At 36.6% G+C, this 21298-nt stretch overlaps 1 protein-coding gene across 1 annotated transcript in view; it reads right to left on the bottom strand.

Moving 5' to 3' along the window:
• Nucleotides 1-21298, bottom strand: part of AMMECR1 (AMMECR nuclear protein 1) — a 132818-nt gene that overhangs the window by 26648 nt on the left and 84872 nt on the right. The window lies entirely within an intron of this gene.

Here is a 21298-nt window from a genome sequence, read left to right as displayed (position 1 = left end):
CTTCTGGATCTAGTGCTGATGGAAAAAAAATATTTCATGTTATTTAAAAAAATTCGTACTAGGATGGCCAGTTACCACAGAATAACATTCAGAGTTCAAAAACCAAAAATCAAACTTTCATTTTCTTCAAGCAAAAAAGGAAATCAAAGAAAATGAAAGGAATCATGCAAATTACAGACTAAAAATACTCACAAGGATTTCAGATCCTCTATAAAGGATAATACAAGCTCTGGCTGATGTTGCTCAGTGGACTGAGCACTGGCCTGTGAACCAAAGGGTCGCTGGCTCAATTCCCAGTCAAGGCACATGCCTGGGTTGTGGGCCAGGTCCCCGGTAGGGGGTGTGCAAGAGGCAACTTGTTTCTCTCATACATCGATATTTCTCTCCTTCTCTCTCTCCCTCCCTTCTCATCTCTCTAAAAGTAAATAAATAAAATCTAAAAAATACAGTAGCTCATTAAAAAAGGATAATTCAAGATATGACTCAAAAATTGTGAGACTAAAGGAAATAAGGCAAAGCAAAGAAACATAATATGATTAGGAAACCATTAATCACAATGGATTTCTGAGTACATCAACTTTGACTGGATCCTGTAATCAAAGGCAGTATACCACAATGTCAAACTCTCGAAAAACCCAATTGTAAAGGACAAAAATGTAAGATCATAATTCTTCCTGTAACAATAGGAAAATAGACAGACACAAACACGTGCACAGGTACTGTGGGTTCCTTGTACTTTTAAAAGAAACCACTTCCTGGTCAAGAAAAACAAACATACTTCTGATTGTACATCATATTAATGGCACTGCTGGCATTTGTGCCACTGATCCTCAAACATGTTGTATAGATCTTGTATAGCAGCTAGTCTTAGACATGTTTACACAGATTAATCCTTAGAGGTTACAAATTTAGAACCTACAGACTGTTTGGGGTCATAAGAAAAAGTTCCATCAACTTTTGAAATAATTTAATTCCTTATTCAGTGGCTCCCTTGTTGCTGGATTTTTTTTCATGTTCCATTCTGAAACTCACCCACTGTATTATATGACTATCTACCTATGGTTGTATTTTGAATGCATTTTGGTGGTTGTTCTATCCTGCTATGCAAAGGAAAATGCTCATAGAAAGATACAGAGGTGTTCTATATAAAGTATAAATGATTTTTCCCAATCAAGGAAGGAGACAAGATTAACCAAGAAAATCAGGAAATCTGTGATAATTCATAATCTACAAATAGCATTTCAGTATTTTATAATATAACAACATAAATTTCCTATGGTCTGCTTCTCTTTATTTCTTATTGGCAAATAAAGTTTTTAGAAAGTATTTTTAAGTTCTTATTTAAAGCCAAGATAAAGACTGTGCATAAACTCCACCTTTCCCACCAAGACATACTATGCATACTGGAGGGCAGTTCTAAAACACAGACCAGAGGAAGCTCATACATAAAAATCAAAAGGCCAATCACATTTCCAGTTTTCCTGCTAAAAAGAAGAAATGCCTTACACATTAGAATAATATAAAGTGTAATTTTGGTGGTTGCAGATTTTTTTTTTTGTGGTAAAATATAGTAACATAAAATTTACCATTTTAACCATTTTTAAGTTCACAGTGCTGTGAGATTAAGTACATTCACACTGTTGTGCAACAATCACCACCATCTATCTCCAGAACATTTTTTCACCTTGCCGAAATGAAACATGATACCCATTAAATACTAACTACCTATTACCCCTTCCTCTCAGCCCATGGCCAAAATTTAATTTAAATACACTTTTATAATTTCCAGTAATTATAACATTTTAAATATATAACAGCTTTATTTGGATATACACGGTCTGTCCTGAAAAAGTCCAGCCATTCTTAATATAACTAGAAGGGTTTGCATGACAAGGATGTAACCTGGCAGCCAAGGAGAGTGGACTGGAATGCACATTTGTGGACAATGATGACTTCCCTGTACTAGTCAGTGCGGGGGCAGGGGGACACACTGATGAGTGAGCGTGTACTGTGTGGCTGCACATTCAAGATGTCTGAGTGAATAAAGCAATGAATCTACATCAAATTTTGCATTAAGCTTGAACATTCTTCCACGAAAACTATTTGGATGACTCAGAAGGCCACAGTTCTGCACAACTGGTGATTGGCAGCTTCATTACAAAAACATACCTGCTCATGCATCACATCTCACGCAGAGTTTTTGGTGAAATACCAAATCACCCAGGTGACTTGGCCCTGACTACAGCCCATTATTTGTTGCCCTGCAGCTTCTGCCTTTTCCCAAAACTAAAATCACCCTCAAAAGGGGAGATATATCAGACTGTGGATGAGATTCAGGAAAATACAATAGGGCACCTGATGGTGATTGGGAGAACTGTGTGAGGTCCCAAGGTACCTACTATGAAGGGGACTGAGGCATCACTGCCCTATATACAATGTTTCTTGTATCTTCTTCGATACATGTCTCTTTTTCATATTACATGGCTGGATATCTTCTGCATAGCCCTCATAATTCACATATCCTAAAATTCATACCCTGTAAGTATACAATTCAATAGTTTTAGTATTGGGTTGGCCAAAAAGTTCATTTACTTTTTTCTGTAAATAAGACACATTTTTTATTTTCACCGGTAACTATTGATTTTGATATTTTGAGTATGTTGGTTATATCCCATGTTGGTTACATCCCAATAACATTGATTGTTCTCTGTTAATATCTCAATTAGGTTGATCGCTATCAACCTCAACTGATCTACCTGACTGTGGAGCATCATCCAGTGAGAAATCTCCAGCACAAAATTTTACAAATAATTTTTGACATGCTCTATTAGTCACAGTACCTTCTCCATACGCTGCACAAATCTTTTTGTGTTTCAGTTGTGTTTTTATGTTTCCTGAAATAGTATAGCATAATATGCTAAAAAGTTGCACATTTTCTTCCATCTTCAATATTAAAATACCTACACAAAAATTCACCAATTTTGATAAGTTGTTTTTAATGCATGCTCATATAACAGCTATCACAATAAAAATCTAACAAAATTGCTTCAAATGAAATTAAAGACAGCCAAGCACTACTACAGTCATCTTACAGAAAAAAAAACAAGTGAACTTTTTGGCCAATCCAATATATTCACAGAGTTGTACAACTGTCACCATTATCCAATATTAAAGTATTTTTATCACACCCAAAAGAAAGCATCCATTAGCAGTCACTCTATATTTTCCCCTTCCCCCGGCTCTTACAAACCAATAATCTACTTTCTATTTCTATAGAATTTGCCTATTCTGGACATTTCATATAAGCAGGATCATATAACATGTGGCCTTCTGTATCTGAATTCTTTCACAGAGCATAATGTTTTTGAGGTGTCATTCATGTTGTAGCACATGTATCAGTACTTCATCATTTTTATTGCCTAATAATATTCAATTATCTGGATATATCACATTTTGTTGTCCATTTTATCTGCTGATGGACATTTGGCTTGTTTCCAGTTTTTGACTATTATGAATAAGACCGCTATGAACACTCATTTTTGAGTTTTTGTTGTGGACATATGTTTTCATTTCTTTTGGGCAGATACCTAGGAGTGGATTTGTTGGGTCATATGATAACTCTATGTTTAACTTTTTGAGGAGCCACCAACTTGTTTCCCACAGCAACGGTAACACTGCATGTTCTTACCAGCAATGTATGAAGGTTTTTTCCAGTGCCCCACATCCTTGTCAACATTTGTTGTTGTCTGCCTTTTTAGTTACAGTGCTAGGCCTACTTTAATGAGGAATATTTTGTATCTAGCTCCAACTTTTACATTAAAATAATACACATGCTGACACTGCCATACTATTAATTTATCTATAATCTGAGGCAAGTTATCATTTTGTTTAGTGTATTTTGTAGCAAAACAATGAAATTGAGTTCAGTGCATTTCAAACTCAAATTAAGGAAATTTTAAAAAATGTAACGAAGGATCAGGCTAGCAAGCTTTCCCTGTTGCTCAATCATTCTGGGCTTTAAAAAATTAATGTTCAGAAGCAGTAGGTGGGAGAATGCTACAAGGCTAATAATAAGAGAAACCGACAATCATGCCTTGCCATACAAAGACTCAAAAACTTCAACATTCTGAAATAGTGAAAGTGTATTAGTCATGATGGAAACAGTCTGATTTTACAAAAACACTCAAACGAGATTTTTAATTTTCATATTTTTCAGCAACTGTAACTTTTCATTAAATTCATGAACACAGAAAAATATCAAACAGTAGGAAGCCATATCTCCAAATGCAAATTCCTAGGGAAATGAACTAACTAACAATGAAAGCCTAGCAAGGATTTAAAGGATTATTTAAAAAGGTAAAAAATGCAACTGGGGACTGACATCGGAACTACTAGATTTGTGTGGATAGCTGATAAACAAGAAGGTTCAGCTTCCTTCAGCCCTACTGTCTTTTGTATAAAGAACATGTAGTATAGAAGCAAAGCCTTATGCAGTCCAGAGTTGGGTAGTGACTTATGCAAGGTGACTCAGCTAGTTAGTGACACAGGAAGGGATGTAACCCAGATTCTTGACTCAAGTCTAAAATTCTTTCTACTATCTATACTTCAGTTGCCACCTTTGAATGATTATTTTTGTAATTTTAAAATTAAATGCTTGCCTTACTTGGCAGTTCTGATGTCATACCTTTAATGGCTCTGCCTAAAGAAGAGAAGTCATAATTTAATAGCATTCTTTAGTAGACAAAGGGTAAATAAATAGAGCTAGACTTCCTGTCTACTGGAAATCTGCAGGAGGAAAGGGGATTTTAAAATATTAATATTGCCAATGGAAAACATTTTATACCAAAGTAGTGTCTGCAAATTTAAATTCTAGGTAGTAAGAAACACAAACAATGAGATCCTGTAGCAAATTTGTATCAAATTCTCTGCTACAATAGGAGTCCATTTTCTAATGTTTGAATAGTGCTATGGGAAAAAACTCCACTTATGTACAAAACCCAGTTGGCTGCTTCATCACCCATATGATGGATGAGTAGGTTTCAACAATAGTTTTATTCACATACCAAATTCAAATATAGTCAATTCAAATTGGCACCTTCCCAAGAATATATTTCTCCTAACTGAGAAGCAGCATTAACATTTGTCAAAGTTAATATCTAATGTTAAATAGCACTTTAATGAAATAAATATTTAAAAAAGGAATTAAGAATTTAGCTATCAAAGAATCAAAGTGTTTGTGACAGTGCCTGGAAACTGTAAGAAAAAAAAACAGCTGAAAAGAAACAAAACCTCAGGTATTACAAGGCTTATCATAAACAATATAGCATGCAGTAGAAATGAAATAAGTGAATCTAGCTAGGTAGCCATTCACTCATTCATTCATTCTTTCCTTCACTTTCTAAAACATTGACAATCTTGATCAGTTAACCAGTGGAAAGTTACTGAACTGAGAAGGGCTTTATAGCACAGGCAATCATTTTTTCAGGACAAGGAAGTAATTAAAACCAAAATTAAAAATCCCTGTTTGGATAGGTGAAGAAAAGCAAATCAACCATACATTAGTCTAAAGTAAACAACATATTTTTCATGAGTAGTTTCACTCACCTAGAAGTTCTGCCACTCTTCATCAGAGCTTCTGGAACAGAATGCACATGTGGCATGTCTGGACTCCAGAAACTTAAAAGAACTAAAATTATTCATAACCTTTCTTTCACATTAAGTAGCAATTTTAGCTTCCCCATTATTAAAGAAAATAACAGACATAAAACACAATGTAAAAAAATGACTATTCACCAAACTTAAGGATAGAGAGAAGTGACAAAAAACATGATAATGGTAAAGGAAGGGACAAAGGAACCTTCTTTTGGTGAGGGCTATGACTGAAAAGGAACCTTTCCATCATTAAGCTATGGCATATGTAAACTGTTACTAAATTGGGAGATTTTTTTCCTTTAGAGTAATAAATACAACCTATTTGCTGTTCAGTGAACATTAACGGTTATTAATTTAAATATATAGAATTTTAATGTGATATGATGGGTGATTAATGGGGAATGGAGGAAAGAACTAAGGGAAGAGAAAGCATAAGAGAGGGAAAGAAAAAGAAGAAATAAAGATGGAGAAGAAGAGAAAACAAGAAGCAGGAAAAGGAAGTGGGAGGTAAAGAAAGTAAATAAATAGAGACACACAAAAGGGACAAAGAGAGAAAGCAAGGAAGGAGGAGTGGAAGGGTAAGAGGGAAAGGGAGGTAAAGTGTGACAGATTCTGTAGGTTTCCATATATATTACTTGGCTCTTACCCTATAGTATTTACTTAGGCTTTAGAGTGTTTAGTGCTACTGATTAGCTTAAAGTTCTTGCATGGCTCTAATTTAGAATTCCTAAAAACCTCTACTCTCTGAGATAGCTACAGGTGGCTGATAGGAGGGAAACGTACTCTCTGGGCTGCATGCTGTGATGATGACCAGAGGAATATTGTCCAGAATTTGCTTCCCAGGGACCAGTTCCTTACCTTTAAATTAGGAGACTAGGTTGTAAATTTGACTCAGTGGAGCAAAACTGAAACTGGAGGAAAAAGACACATAGAAAAACAGATGGCTAAATGTTTAGTTTATACAGCAGGTATTCCTCATTTTCCTCCATGTAATATCCATATAATGCTCTCCCTGGAGAGATTCTGGATTTACTCTATCCTGTTTTTAGAAATAAATGATGAGAAATAGTGTCTTGTTTTAATTATTTTTCTGATGAAAATCTTTAAAAATATATTCTACCCAAGTATAATGAACATAATTTAATTTTCTCTTTGTGACTCAGGCTCATCTTTAAGACTTAATATGACTTTGGGTCATTCATTACTATACAGTCAATATTAGAACAGTACTCTCAATGGTCTTGGCCAGAAAAAAAAAATGTGGGTCTGGAAAGGAGATTACAGTATGACGACCAACAATTTTCATCTTAGGAAATTTGAAAATGTGAGGTCATTGCTGCTTTCAAGAGAATGTAACACAAAGTAACCTGACATAGACTTTCAAAGTTTCCAGGGATCTCATTCTTCTGTTATCTGAATTAGGACACTATAAACTGAACTCTCTCTCAAGTCAGACTGAACGTAAGCTTTATTGACTTCTCCTAGAATTTAGAAACCTCTACAATCCTGACCAAGTATCATTTCCCCAGGGTCATTAAAAGGGTGTCTCCAAGGTATGACAACAGTTCCCTGTGACTTACTGCCCTAGCCCCTAAAATGTAAAAATGAAGCCATAATTAATACATGAGCACTATTTCACAGTACCATAGAACATAGAATATAGCACAGTAGAATGGCCAAGAATTTGGATTCTGAAATCAGACATACCTCCATTTGGATCCTGGCTGTGTGACATCTGGGTAAGTCTCAACTTGTGTCACCCTCCATTACCTCATCTATAAAATGGAAATCATAATAGGACCTACCTCTCAGAGGTACTATAACAAATAAAATAATAACACCTGCATAAATGTCTTACATACACTTAGTGCTTAATAAGCAGTGGTTGTAAAAGAACTTTGATCATCAGCACATTTGTTAAATTGATGCCCACAGGGCTGGCCCATGTCATGGCTCTGCTAAAAGGAAGGGAACCCCAAGACTAAGATTGACCCCTCAAGCTTGATATGGGAGATCTCAGTAAGTTATCTTCTATAAGAATTAAATGTGGCCATCCCTGGGGATACTGGCTACCTTTTAGGGTTCTGGGTTTTTCTGAGAAGGCTTCATTTTCTTTAATTTTCAAAATATTTCTTAAGCACCTGCACTGTATCTTTTATTATGTGAAGAGTCATTGAGCACATAAGAACAGTAGATTACAAAATAATATATGGATATAGTGGGTTGGGGAAAAAGTCTTTCCGTAAGATGACTCTAGTAGCATTGTCTTTAACTTCATTTGAAACAATTCTGTTAGATTGTATTGTGACAGCTGTCATATCAGCGTACATTTAAGAAAACATCAAAATTGGTGAATCTTTGTGTAGCAATTTTAATATTGAAGATGAAAGAAAATATACAACTTTTTTGGCATAGTATACCTTATTATTTCAAGAAAGGTAAAAATGCAACTGATATGCAAAAAAAAAATCTGTGCAGTGTATGGAGAAGGTGCTAGGACTGATCGAATGTGTTAAAAGTAGTTTGTGAAGTTTCTTGGTACTACTGACATTTTGGCCAAAGAAGTATTTGCTGTGGGGTTGTCTTATGTACTGAGATGTTTAGCAGCATCCCTGGCCTCTAGCCACTAGAAGCCAATAGTGGGAGATAGCCAACATACTCAAAATATCCAAATCAATACAATTATTGGTGAAAATGAAAAATGTATCTTTTATTTTACAGAAGAAAACAAGTGGACTTTTTGGCCAACTCAATATAAATGACTTATTAAAATCACATACGATAGGAATGCTGAGATGAGTGGTCAGACAACATTAACTTCTTTTCTGGAAGGATCTGTTTTATACCCGCTGCTATTAGTTTGCTAGTTACCAAATAACACAGAATTGCAGGAAAATTTCCAGAAATGAAATGTATTCACATTTTTTTTCTAGTAACAAATCTACTACATCAAGTAAGGTGCCTCTTTATCAAGAAGTTCCATCATCTTGCAGGTGTGCATTCATATATTGCTTTGTTATGCTTTCTTAGTTTTCATGAACTAGATTTTTAAAAATCTCCAGGGCAGGGATTTTTTTTTTACTTACACACGAGAAATGTTTACACAGAAATGTCATGCAGTGCCATGAATCACATATGTTTGACTTGTCTTCAATGGATTAGGAGATATTATTCTATATCCCACTGGTTATGCTACAGCAAAATCTTTAGCAAAACAAGACCAAACTATAGGCAGCAGAGAATGAGAGACGAGAACCTCTATGCTTTCCTTATAGAAACCAGTGGTCTCCAAAATGTTTATACTTAGCATTCTTAGCAAATTTGAGTACATATCTCCAATATGTTTATTTATTTATAAAGTATATGCATATACTACTATCAGTAGTTAATATAACCAAAGCACAATATATACGTACTTAGACTAAACTTTGTTCTTAAAGACAGCAGGTATTAATATGTATTTCAAATAACATTCTTGATAACTTCTCTTGGGGGCTTATGCCTTGTCAGATCTAATTAGATTACCTTAGTTTTTACTTTACAGCTTGGCCAACCAGGGTAAGAACTAACTTAGAAGTGCCAGCTAGACAAGTGCTTCTATTCCCCCTGTGGTATGTTTGGCTCTAGCTGCTTCATCTGTAGGTGGGAGCTCTAAACACCAGTATTCCTGCTGGAAGACAAAACCCACCAACAAAGGAACCACAAACAGATAACAAGAAAAGAAGGTGAAGGAGGGAGTGGAAGCCACACTAACTTCCACCCATGACAGATCTGGAAATACAACTGAACAGTGGAGAAATTACCCAAAACAAACAACTGAACAGTAGAGGGAAGCCTCAAAACCTCATACAGACAGAAGAAAAAGCTTCAACGCAACCTGTCCACCCCTGCACAACAGTCCACCAATACAGAATATGGTGGACAGTTATCCTCAGTTAACCAGCTGGAGGAAACGACCCACCAAACAAATACCTAACAACAATCAAAACCCAAAGACATCCAGAGAGCCAACATAAACAACAACCCAAGAACAGCGAGATCAGGAGATCAAAGAGACTTCACTACTGAATCTCACAGGTCTTCTACTATAGAATTTCACACCATAAACCCAGGGAGTCAGAACAGACCAACTTAAGAAGCAAAGGCTAACAAGAAGAGTGTCACAAACAATGGGAAGACAAAGAAACAATCCCCAAATGAAAGGGAAGGAGAAGCCTCAGAAAGAATGCAAAATGAAACAGAGGCAACTAAACTATCAGATATTCAGTTCAAAGCAGTGGTTATCAGGAAGCTCAATGAGCTCACACAGAATGACCAAAAACTACAGGGAAAACTACAATGAACTCACTGGAAACTATATCAACATAAGAAAAGAAACAGAAACTATCAACAAGGGCCAAGAAGAAATGAAGAATACAGTTTCTGAACTGAAGAACACAGTAGAAGGAATCAAAAGCAGAATTGATAAAGAAGATCAGATCAGTGAGCTGGAGCATAAAGTAGAAAAAACAGCCAGAAAGAGGAAGAAAAGGAAAAGAGGCTCAGAAAGAATGAAGAGGGATTAACAGAAGTGCAGGACAATATGAAACATAATAATATCCATATAACAGGGATGCCAGGAGAAGAAGAAGAGCAAGGGATAGAAAACCTATTTGAAAAAGTAATGATGGAAAACTTCCCTCATTTGATGAGAGAAAAAGTTGCACAAATCCAGAAAACCCAGAGAGTCCCAATCAAGAGGAACCCAAAGAGGCCCACTTCTAGACGTATCATAATTAAAATGGCAAAATTCCAAGACAAAGAGAGAATCTTAAAGGCAGCAAGGGAGAAACAGGAAGTAACATACAAGGGAGCCTCAAAATGGTTAGCAGCTGACTTCTCAGTGGAAACGCTCCAAGCCAGAAGAGAATGGCAGAAATATTCCAAGTAATGAGAACCAGAGGCCTGCAACCAAGGCTACTTTACCCAGCAAGGCTCTCAATCAAGATAGAACGCCAAATAAGGAGCATCCCAGATAAAAGAAGTCTAAAAAAATACACCAAAAAAGCTCTGCAAGAGATGCTAAAGGGACTGCTTTCAGGAAAGGAAGAAAAAGAGAGACAGAGAGGAACACAAGTTCAAAAATGCCAATGAATAAGTACTTATCAATAATAACCTCAAATGTCAATGGATTAAATGCTCCGATCAAAAGACATAGAATAGCTGAATGGATAAGAAAGCATGACCCACACATATGCTGCCTACAAGCCACCTACCTAAGGACAAAAGACCTACACAGACTGAAAGTGAAGGGCTGAAAACAATTTTTCCAAGCAAACAGACAAGAAAAAAAAGCCAGGGTAGCAATACTCATATCAGACAAAATAGACTCCAAAAAAGGGCCATAAAGAGAGACCCAGAAGCTCACTTCATAACACTCAAGGGAAGAATCCACCAAAAAGACATAAACCCTGTAAATATATATGCACCCAACATAGGAGCACCCAAATACATAAAGAAAATCTTACAGGACTTCAAGAAAGATATTGACAGGGAGGGTTGGGTGGGTGGGCTGGATTGGGAGTAAAAGGGAGAAAACTGTACTTGAGTAATGATTAAAATAAAAAAAATTAAAAAGAACAACAACAAAAAAGAAAGATATTGACAGCAACACAATTATAGTAGGGGATTTTAACACCCCACTGTCAAAAATGGACAGATCTTCCAAACAAAATATCAACAAAGATATTGTGGCATTGAACAATGCCCTAGATGAAATGGACTTAACTGATATATATAGAGAGAGCCCTTCAACCCAAAGAAGCAAAATACACATTGTTTTCAAATGCACATGGGACATTTTCAAATATAGACCACATGGTAGGACACAAAACAAGCCTCAACAAATTCAATAAAATTGAAATCATATCAAGCATTTTCTCATACCACAAGGGACTGAAACTAGAAACAAACCTCAAGTAACAACCAAAACACTCAAACTAATGGAGATTGAATAGCACGCTATTAAAACAATGAATGGGTCAAGACTGAGATCAAGGAAGAAATCAAAAAGTTTCTGGAAACAAATGAAAATGAAATCACAACAACCCAATACTTACGGAACACAGCCAAGGCAGTCCTGAGAGGGAAGTTCATAGCGATATGGGCCTAACTAAAAAAGATGGAAGCATTTCAAATAAATAACCTAACCCTACACCTACAAGAACTCAAGGAACAACAACAAAGACAGCCCAGGGCAAGTAGAAGGAAGGAAATAACCAAGATCAGAGCAGAATTAAATGACATAGAGACTAAAAGCACAATTCTAAGGATCAATGAATCCAGGAGTTGGTTCTTTGAAAAGATAAATAAAATCGACAAACCTTTAAGCAGGCTCATCAAGAAAAAAAAAAGAGAGGGGACCCAAATAAACACAATAAGAAATGAAAGAGGAGAGATTACAACTGACACCACAGAAAAAACAAAGGATTGTAAGAAATTACTATGAAGAACTATATGCCAAGAAATTTGAAAACCTGGGTGACATGAACAATTTTCTAGAAAAACATAATCTTCCAAAACTCAGTGAAGAAGAAGCAGAATGCCTGAACAGACCAATAATAGCTGATGAAATCAAAGCAGTAATCAAAAAGCTCCCAACACACATAAGTCCTGGACCAGACAGTTTCGCAGAATTTTACAAAGCATTTAAGGATGAGCTAACCCCTATCCTTCACAGATTATTGCAAAAAATTCAAGAAGATGGAAGACTCTCAAACTCTTTTTTATGAAGCCAGCATCATCCTAATCCCAAAACCAGATAAAGACATAACAAAGAAAGAAAACAACAGGCCAATATTGCTGATGAACACAGAAGCTAAAATCCTCAACAAAATATTTGCAAACCGCATCCAGCAGTATGTTTAAAAGATCATACACCATGGTCAAGTGGCATTCATCCCAGAGATGCAAGGAGGTACAATATTCACAAATCAATAAACATAATATATCACATAAACAAAACGAACAAGAAAAACCACATGATCATATCAATAGATGTGAAAAAGCAATTGATAAGTTACAGCACTGATTTATGATGAAAACACTTAGCAAAGTGAGACTAGAGGGTGCATTCCTCAACATAATACAGGCCGGATTGGAGAGACCTACAGCTAACATCATACTGCACAAAAACTTAGAGTTTTTCCACTAAGATCAGGAACCAGACAAGGATGCCTGCTTTCACCATTCCTACTCGACACAGTATTGGAAGTGCTAGCCACATAAATCAGACAAGAAAAAGAAAGAAAAGGCATCCAAATTGGAAAGGAGGAAGCAAAACTGTCATTATTGGCAGATGACATGATAGAGTACATAGAAAATCCTATAGACTCCACCAAAAAACTGCTCGACCAAATAAGTGCATTTGGCAAAACAGCGAAATACAAAGACAACATTCAGAAATCAAAGGCAGTTTTGTACACCAATAATGAAATATCAGAAACAGAAATCACAAACAAAATCCCATTTGATATAGCAACAAGAAAAAAAGTACCTAGGAATAAACCTAACCAAGGAGGTAAAAGACCTGTACTCAGAAAACTACACAACACTGAACAAAGAAATTAAGGAAGACACAAACAAATGGAAGCATGTACCATGCTCATGGATTGGAAGAATTAACATCATCAGAATGTCCATACCACCCAAAGCAATTTACAGATTCAATGCAATCCCTATTAAAGTACCATTGACATATTTCACAGGTATAGAACAAACATTTCAGAAATTTATATGGAACCATAAACAACCCTGAATAGCTGCAGCAATTTTAGAAAGAAGAACAAAGTAGGAGGGATCACAACACCTGATATCAAACTGTATTACAAGGCCACTGTAATCAAAACAGTCTGCTACTGGCATAAGAACAGACACATGGACCAATGGAACAAAACAGAGAGCCCAGAAATAAACCTGAGTTTCTATGGTCAATTAATATTTGACAAAGGGGGGCAGAAGCATAAAATGGAGTGAAAATCGCCTCTTCAACAAATGGTGTTGGGAGATCCGGACAGCTACATGAGAAAAATGAAACTCAATCACCAACTTACACCATACACACAAAAATAAATTTAAGGTGGATGAAAGACTTAAATATAAGTCATGACACCATAAAAGTCCTAGAGGAAAACATCGGCAGGAAAACCTCAGACATTCCATGCAGCAATATCTTCACTGCTATGTCCCCTAAAGCAAGGGACATAAGGGAAAGAATAAACAACTGGGACCTCATCAAATTAAAAAGCTTCTGCATGGATAAAGAAAACAGCATAAAAATGAAAAGAGAACCAACTATATGGGAAAACATACTTGGCAATGATACCTCAGACAGGGTTTGATCCCCAACATATATAAAGAACTCACATAACTCCACTCCAGGAAGACAAACAACCCAATTAAAAAATGAGCAAAAGACTTGAATAGACACTTCTCCAAGGAGGACATGTGCAGGGTCCAGAGACATATGAAAGGATGCTCAGCATCACTAGCCATCTGAGAGATGCAAATTAAAACCACAATGAGATAACCACTTCATACCGGTCAGAATGGCCATCATAAACAAATCAGCAAACAAGTGTTGGAGAATTGGAGAGGATGTGGAGAAAAGGGAACCCTAGTGCACTGTTGGTGGGAATGCAGCCTGGTGCAGCCACTGTGGAAAACAGTATGGAATTTCCTCAGAAATCGAAAAATGGAACTGCTTTTGACCCAGCAATTCCACTGCTGGGATTATCCTTTAAGAACCCTGAAACACCAATCCAAAAGAACCTATACACCCCAACGTTCATTACAGCACAATTTACAATAGCCAAGTGCTGGAAGCAACTTAGGTGCCCATCAGTAAATGAGTGGATCCAAAAACTATGCTACATTTACACAATGGAATACTACTCAGCAGAAAGAAAGGTGCTCCTACCCTTTCTTTCTGGATGGAAATGGAGAGCATTATGCAAAGTGAAATAAGCCAGGTGGTGAGGGACAAATACCATATAATCTCACCTTTAACTGGAACATAATCAACAAAAGAAAAAAAGCAAGCAAAATATAACCAGAGACATTGAAATTAAGAACCACCAGGGCAGGAGGGAGGGAATAATGGGGGGAAGGGTTTTCAGGAACAACTATATATAAAGGACACATGGACAAAACCAAGGAGGGTGTGGAAGCAAGGGAGGGAGGTGGGTTTGGCTGGGGCTGGAGGGGTGGGGTGAAAATGCAGACAACTGTAATTGAACAACAATAAAATGATTTTTTTTTAAAAAAGAAGTGCCAGCTGGTGCCACCATTTTCTCATCCTTGCTTTGGGCTTGTGTTAGTACTATTACCATCAATCCATTTTTCCCTTGCTAGAGTCTTCTTCAGCCACTTGTCTATCCTGCATGGGTTATTTTATCTAGCTTTAGCTAACCTACCTGTAATGGTCAAGTGGCTTAAGAAGATTCCTGCAAAGAAACAACAGGTTGAAGATGATTATAACCATGAATCTACTTAACCAGGCACATGTACACTGAAATACTATAATGCAATATGCTGCAAGTGAATGAAGAGAGTGTGCCACTATCAACTCCCAGCAAATAAGGAATCTCATTCTTTCCTCGGTAGCATGTGAAAGTGTCCCTCTGATATAGACCGAATGACAGCACCCAGGCCAATCCATATATTAAACAATAGTGGGCTGCAAGAATATTCTTATATTCCAAATTTAAAGATCATGAGTACAATTTTTTAATCTTTTTCTTCTCACCCCATAATGGGTCATCTGGGTATATCCCTCTTTGGAGACTGCTAATCTAGAGCTCTTAAATTCGAGGAAGAGTGGTTCTAATATACTTAGACGTGACACTATGAGTAAAAGCAGCTTTAAACATAAAAGAGCCAATACCTGTTGAGCATCTACTCTGAGTCAAGTGCTATACATGCATTCTTTTGTTAAGTCTTTAAAAACAATCCCGTTTTGTAAATAAGACTGAGTTTGAGTGAGTTCAGCGAGATTACGCAACTTGACAAATGTCATACAAACATATAAGAGCTGCCTTTTGAACTCAGAGCTGGTTGTCTCTAGAGCCCAGTTTCTTTTGACAGTACCATTTCTGGGATGTTAGCAAATCAACATAATGTATACCCATTTAATCAGTTTTAAGGAATTTTTTCCCCAATTAATACTTCTCCTCCTGGGGTTTAACCGAATGCTTTGGGTATAAAAGTGTACAGGTTCTAGAACTGAGATAAACAGTACTTTTTTAGTGACAGTATTACCTTGTTTTTGTTCTCTTCTTTCTCCATTTTGATCTTGGTGATTCAGAGCTGCTGCCATTGAAAAAACATCTGTTTTATCTAAATTTAACAAGCTCTATTAGTCGGATACTAAGCCTTCCTTTATCCTGAAGCCTTTCCATAATTTGAAATTCAATCTGCTGGCAGTCATAATAAGAGTTACCAAAGCACTAGTTGTGGACATATCCAGGCTGTTGGGCCTGTTTCTGATTTTTTAACTTTACTTTTCCAATCTGAATGAATAAGCTCTCTCATACTCACCACGAGCCATGTCTTTTTTTTTCCCACCCTTCTTTTCATGGTAATCAAATCTATAAATTGAAGTGTATAAACTGCAAAATATATGCTGTCACTGTAATTTATGTGCCATGTTAGGGTGATTTGGTCTTGCCCACTGGTTTACTGTCCTTTTTAAAACTATTGCCAGTCCTAGATGGCACAGGTCTGCTGAGAGCTAGCATGCTGGTTCTCATTGTGTGGCCTGCCTATAATTTTGTCAGATGTCACTTTCAGGAAACTAAAGGTAACAAAGGAAGAGAATTACATCACTCTTAAAGATGAGGTGCACAATAAACTTATCCACATTGTCATGCTGTGGAAGAGAGAAAGAGGCATCCAGCTTTCTCCATTGCCTCACTGAGATTTCTTTCTCCTTAATTTTCCTTCTCTTCCTCTCCTCCCCCACCTTCAGGATATTTTCCTCTTTCTACTTCAGTAAGGTGAGGAAGCATGAATAGTAAAATATCTCAAGAAGGAGAGGAAAGAAAAGAATGAAGGTGAGGAAAGAGAAAAAAACATCACTAACACAAAGACCTATAGCTGCTGCCTGTACAGGACAAATATAAGATGCCAGTGTATAAGGCAGTCACATGTTGTCATGGTCCATCATTGGGTCAGGATGACCTACTCCCTTCTATACTGGTTTTAATGTTTTATATCAACCTTGGGGGAGTACTTGGGTGATGGTGACAGAGAAACGTATACAATCCATTCCCCATTTATTTCTAGGGGTTTTTAAGGTAACCTTGAAAAGCAGAAGGCAGGTTGGAGAAAAAATGACCCCCTACCCCCACCTAGCAACCCAGCTGCTTAACCAGGAAATGATTATCGAGTCACTTCCTTGATTTCTGTACTTTGCAATCACATAATTTTCCTACAGAGAAGCATAACTACATGTTTTTAAGGCCTCTGTAACTTGCCTTACATTCATTTAAACAGAACTATTTTAATTTTTATACTGTGTGATATCTTTGGGAGAAAAGTTTCTTTCAAATCACTCATATAATCATCATTGTATATGATTCTTCACAGTGTTCACATCTTTCATCATAGGTGACCCTCAAAAGAGCTCCATAAGTAACAAAGTTAATGCTAATTATATTAAAAACCATAACAGGTGTCCTCCAAGAATAAGGCCCTATAGTCATAGAGTCACCAAATGTCACAGCTACAAGCACTTAGGGATCATCTAGTCCACACCCTTCATTTGACATGTGGGGAGACTAGAGCAGTAATGTGTCCAAAGACACAGCTACTGAGGAGTCGGGACCATATGCTGTATATCCTGACTTCCCTCTCCACTCATCTGCTGACCTTTCTATTAATCTTTGACATATTTGTTGACTGACTCTCTACTCTGTCTTAATCCAGTAACACTCTAGAATGGATGTTCAATGAACAAAGCAGAAAATGATGGTGAAGGCACCAGGGAAGAGCTAGAATAAAGCAATGGGCTTCCAAGAAAAACTCAACACTGTCAGGCACCTGACACTTGTCACCATGCCAAAGTCATGCAGAATCTAGAAACTGGGCAGATGCAGGTGGAAAGTACCAATACTGTGAGGGTAGCAAATGCAGTCTTCACTATGGCCCTCCTTTCCATTTCTAACCCACTGCCCCTTCATCTCACTTTATTCTTACAAACTCCTAGTAGGTGTCACTATCTCCTTCCTCATCATGTTTTTCCCATGCTTTTTACCTTGTAGTTGTAGCCATTCCATCCCTTCATTTCTCCCTATGTGCTAAGTTCCAAAGAAGGATCGTTCAACAGAAAAGTTATGCATTTTTAAAACATGGTATCTAGTTCCTTTTAATCAAGTTCTAACAACAAGAGAAGTACTGCAAATGCCACTGTATGTTCTGGTTGTGTGTGTTTAAGTATGTCAGGGCAAGGTAACCTTAGCACCCATTTTCAAGTAAATATCAATGTGTTATGTGGAGATTTAGCTTGGGAGAACTAAGTGGTTCCTGATATACTGCTAAAGTTTTTGGACTTGAATGTAACCTATCTTCTAATCTCTTACCTTGGAACAGATTTACTTTATTTCTTTCAATATATGTGTTAAAGTGAGCCTGATCAAACAGAAAGGGATATTTTAACTCATCTTTTGTTTTGTTTATAGCTTCATAAACCTAAACCTAATTTTAAAAGGCAAAGAAAAATTTTACGTGTATACTTTTCCATTCTGTTACCATTAAAAATTCCTTAATTATCCCATTGAGAAGGTTCTATTTTTTGTTTTCATGAAATAAGCACATCAGCTAAGAAAATATGTTGGAAAATCTTCACAATGTGCTGCTGAAATAATGACAATTGCTGAATCTGTACTATAGTACATATTAGGAAAACCACAACAGATGCTAAGAGGAAAAGTATCATTTGGGGACGGAAAAAATGCAATGGATAAAGGACATGCAATGTAAATTACAGTCATATCTCACAGATAGAGAGCAAAATGGCAGCTTATGTGTTGGGGGTTACAGGGTGGAGGGATTAAGCAAATAGGAAAAAGGACTCATAGACATGGACAACAGTGTGGGGAGTGCAGGAGGTGGGGGTATATGGGAGATAAACGGTGCTGGAAAAATACAATAAAAAATTGTAAGTTTAAAAAAATAAATTACAATCATGTCATTATAGCTCTGTCCCCACAGAGGCAAAACCTGCCAGTGAATAAGTGGCAGTCCTAACAATTACTGATGGAAGAGAGTGTCTATGAATGTGAATTAATTTAGCAAATATTTATTGAGTGTCTGCTATGTGCCAAGGACAAGTATACATATAGTGGCATAGTATGTTCAATTGCAGTCCTGTGGAACAGCTTGCTTCATAGCAGTTTCACTATACTACTCTAATATGACAGGCATTTATATGAGCAACTCAGACCACCTAAAGATACTTAAAAATCTAATAAACTAAGTCACATTTTAGAGATTACAATAAAGGGGAAGACACCTAAAGTTATAAGGCTTTACTGGCTTTTAATTTATAGATACTAGTACATTTGTAGAAAATCTACTAGGCTAAGCAAATACCCTATAGAAATATTAAATTAAAAAGCACATTTTTGACCATTTATACCCATGTATGTTTTATATATAACTTCATTAGACCATAAACTCCATGAGTATGGGGACTGTGATCATATTTGCTCACTGCTGTATGCCCTGTGCCTAGCATTCAGTAGCTTGTGAGTAAATTTTTAATGAGTGAACGAAAGAATATAGAAGATAGTCACATATTTAATAAATATTTATTGGCAATATAATAAACATTAAATGGCCCTACTGGTTATACCTTATTAAACATTAAACATTCCCCTATACTCTACATATCCTTTTATTCAACACATAAAAACTGTCCACCAAAGTGTGTTTTCCCGTATTTAACATCTATTAAATGCTATTCATTTAGAAGGTGTAAATAAATGGTCTTTTTGGTCTTTAGTTCAATTACTATGCATTCACAATACAGCACAGTTTAGCAATGTTTTGTAACTGAAATCCATAGACTGCTATAAATAGAGAATAATCTACTTCCATGATAGAGTTACAGAGCTGCTTTGATCTCACAGGCTTTTTTTTCCTGAGGAAAAAACAGATGTTTTGCATCCTAAAGGAACTCAACAGCCTCTTATGTTTGTGGGGTGATTATTACTACTATTCTGTTGTAGTTTAAAACACATAGGGACCCATAATACTAGTCTATTTTTATGCCTTTCATACCTTCATATAAATAATCATCTTATGAACTGGATGAATCACAAGGCAGCAAAGCAGTCAGAGAAAAATGAAGCACAAAGTAACAGTCTCTCTAAACGAACATGGGCCTAAAGGAAATCAGACATAAGTTCACAAATATAAAATCCCTTCAAAAAATCCTCTGCCCATTCTTCCAGTTCTCTGTGGGATTTCAGGTGAGTAAGCTTCCAAGGGGGAAAGGGAGCTTGTTGAAAAATCAATCCTCTAAAGCAATGAGAATGATCTAGTAGGAGAAGGGCTGACTCTTGGAAAGATGAGTGGACCTCTGGTGCATTTCTGGAGGGGCTGTCAGAATGTTCCTCAACTAAGAGGTTGTTACAACTTACCAGGTTGATAGGGGTTAAAGTATTAGTATGCACCAGCCATATTCTCTCAATCACATTAGAGTTTAAGATCCCCAGATGCGGTTTGCCTTTTACAAGGAATAATATTGGTTTAGAATTCTGCTCACAGCTTGCTCCACAAATCTGAGAGACCTGGTTATAGCACATCATTTTCCTTTCCTTTCCTGCCATGTCCTGTTCCTCCCACATGTAACTCAAAGACACTTCTTAGATTTTGGTAAACAACATTAAGGAAAGTGAGAGAATATTTTCTGTGGACTTAACTTTCTGGGAATAATTATCAGTAATGGAAAACAAACTCTATGTCAGAGAATAAAACATCATGGATTCGAGCTCCATTTATTCAAGATATGCTAATTGAAATGTACCTGGGATGACTGGAAAAGAAGGGTTAGCTACACTAAGGAAATCAAATTTGTAATTAAGGTTGTAAGAAAAGTACAGGAATTGCTGAAAGAGAAACTATTTTCAGGACTACATGCTCTATAACATCATAGTTACAAATCTATGTGGATATGACAAAATGGGGCTCTAAAAAACACTTCTACTTGACAATACTCTGTTAGCTCATTTTGAGTTACCTGTGTCAATAAAACAAGCAAAACTATTTTTAAGGTAAACATTTCATTCATTCTTTATTGATGGTAATAGACTTCCTGCAATTATTTTAAATTCAAGTGTTTTTACTTCCACTTTGGTGTTCCCCAGCTACCTACCTACAGTTGTGTTCATATTCAAGGACCTGTAAGTACAAGTCTAATGTAATGGTATAGGTCATGAGTAACTAACTAGAAATACAACCCAACTGCTTACTTACTGTCTGTCCTAAAGAAGTTACTAACTTGTCATACCTTGGGTTACACCTAGCTGTAAAATACAGGGAGGAAGTGGGAGAGGGGAGAAGCTTATACCCCTGAGGTTATAGACTTACACATTAGAACATGGGT

Source organism: Phyllostomus hastatus, unplaced genomic scaffold (assembly GCF_019186645.2).
Source record: "Phyllostomus hastatus isolate PE091 unplaced genomic scaffold, TTU_PhHast_1.1 phas_scaffold_28, whole genome shotgun sequence".
Lineage (NCBI taxonomy): Eukaryota > Metazoa > Chordata > Mammalia > Chiroptera > Phyllostomidae > Phyllostomus > Phyllostomus hastatus.
Note: the sequence above shows the minus strand (reverse complement) of the source record. Positions and strands in the feature narration are given on the sequence as shown.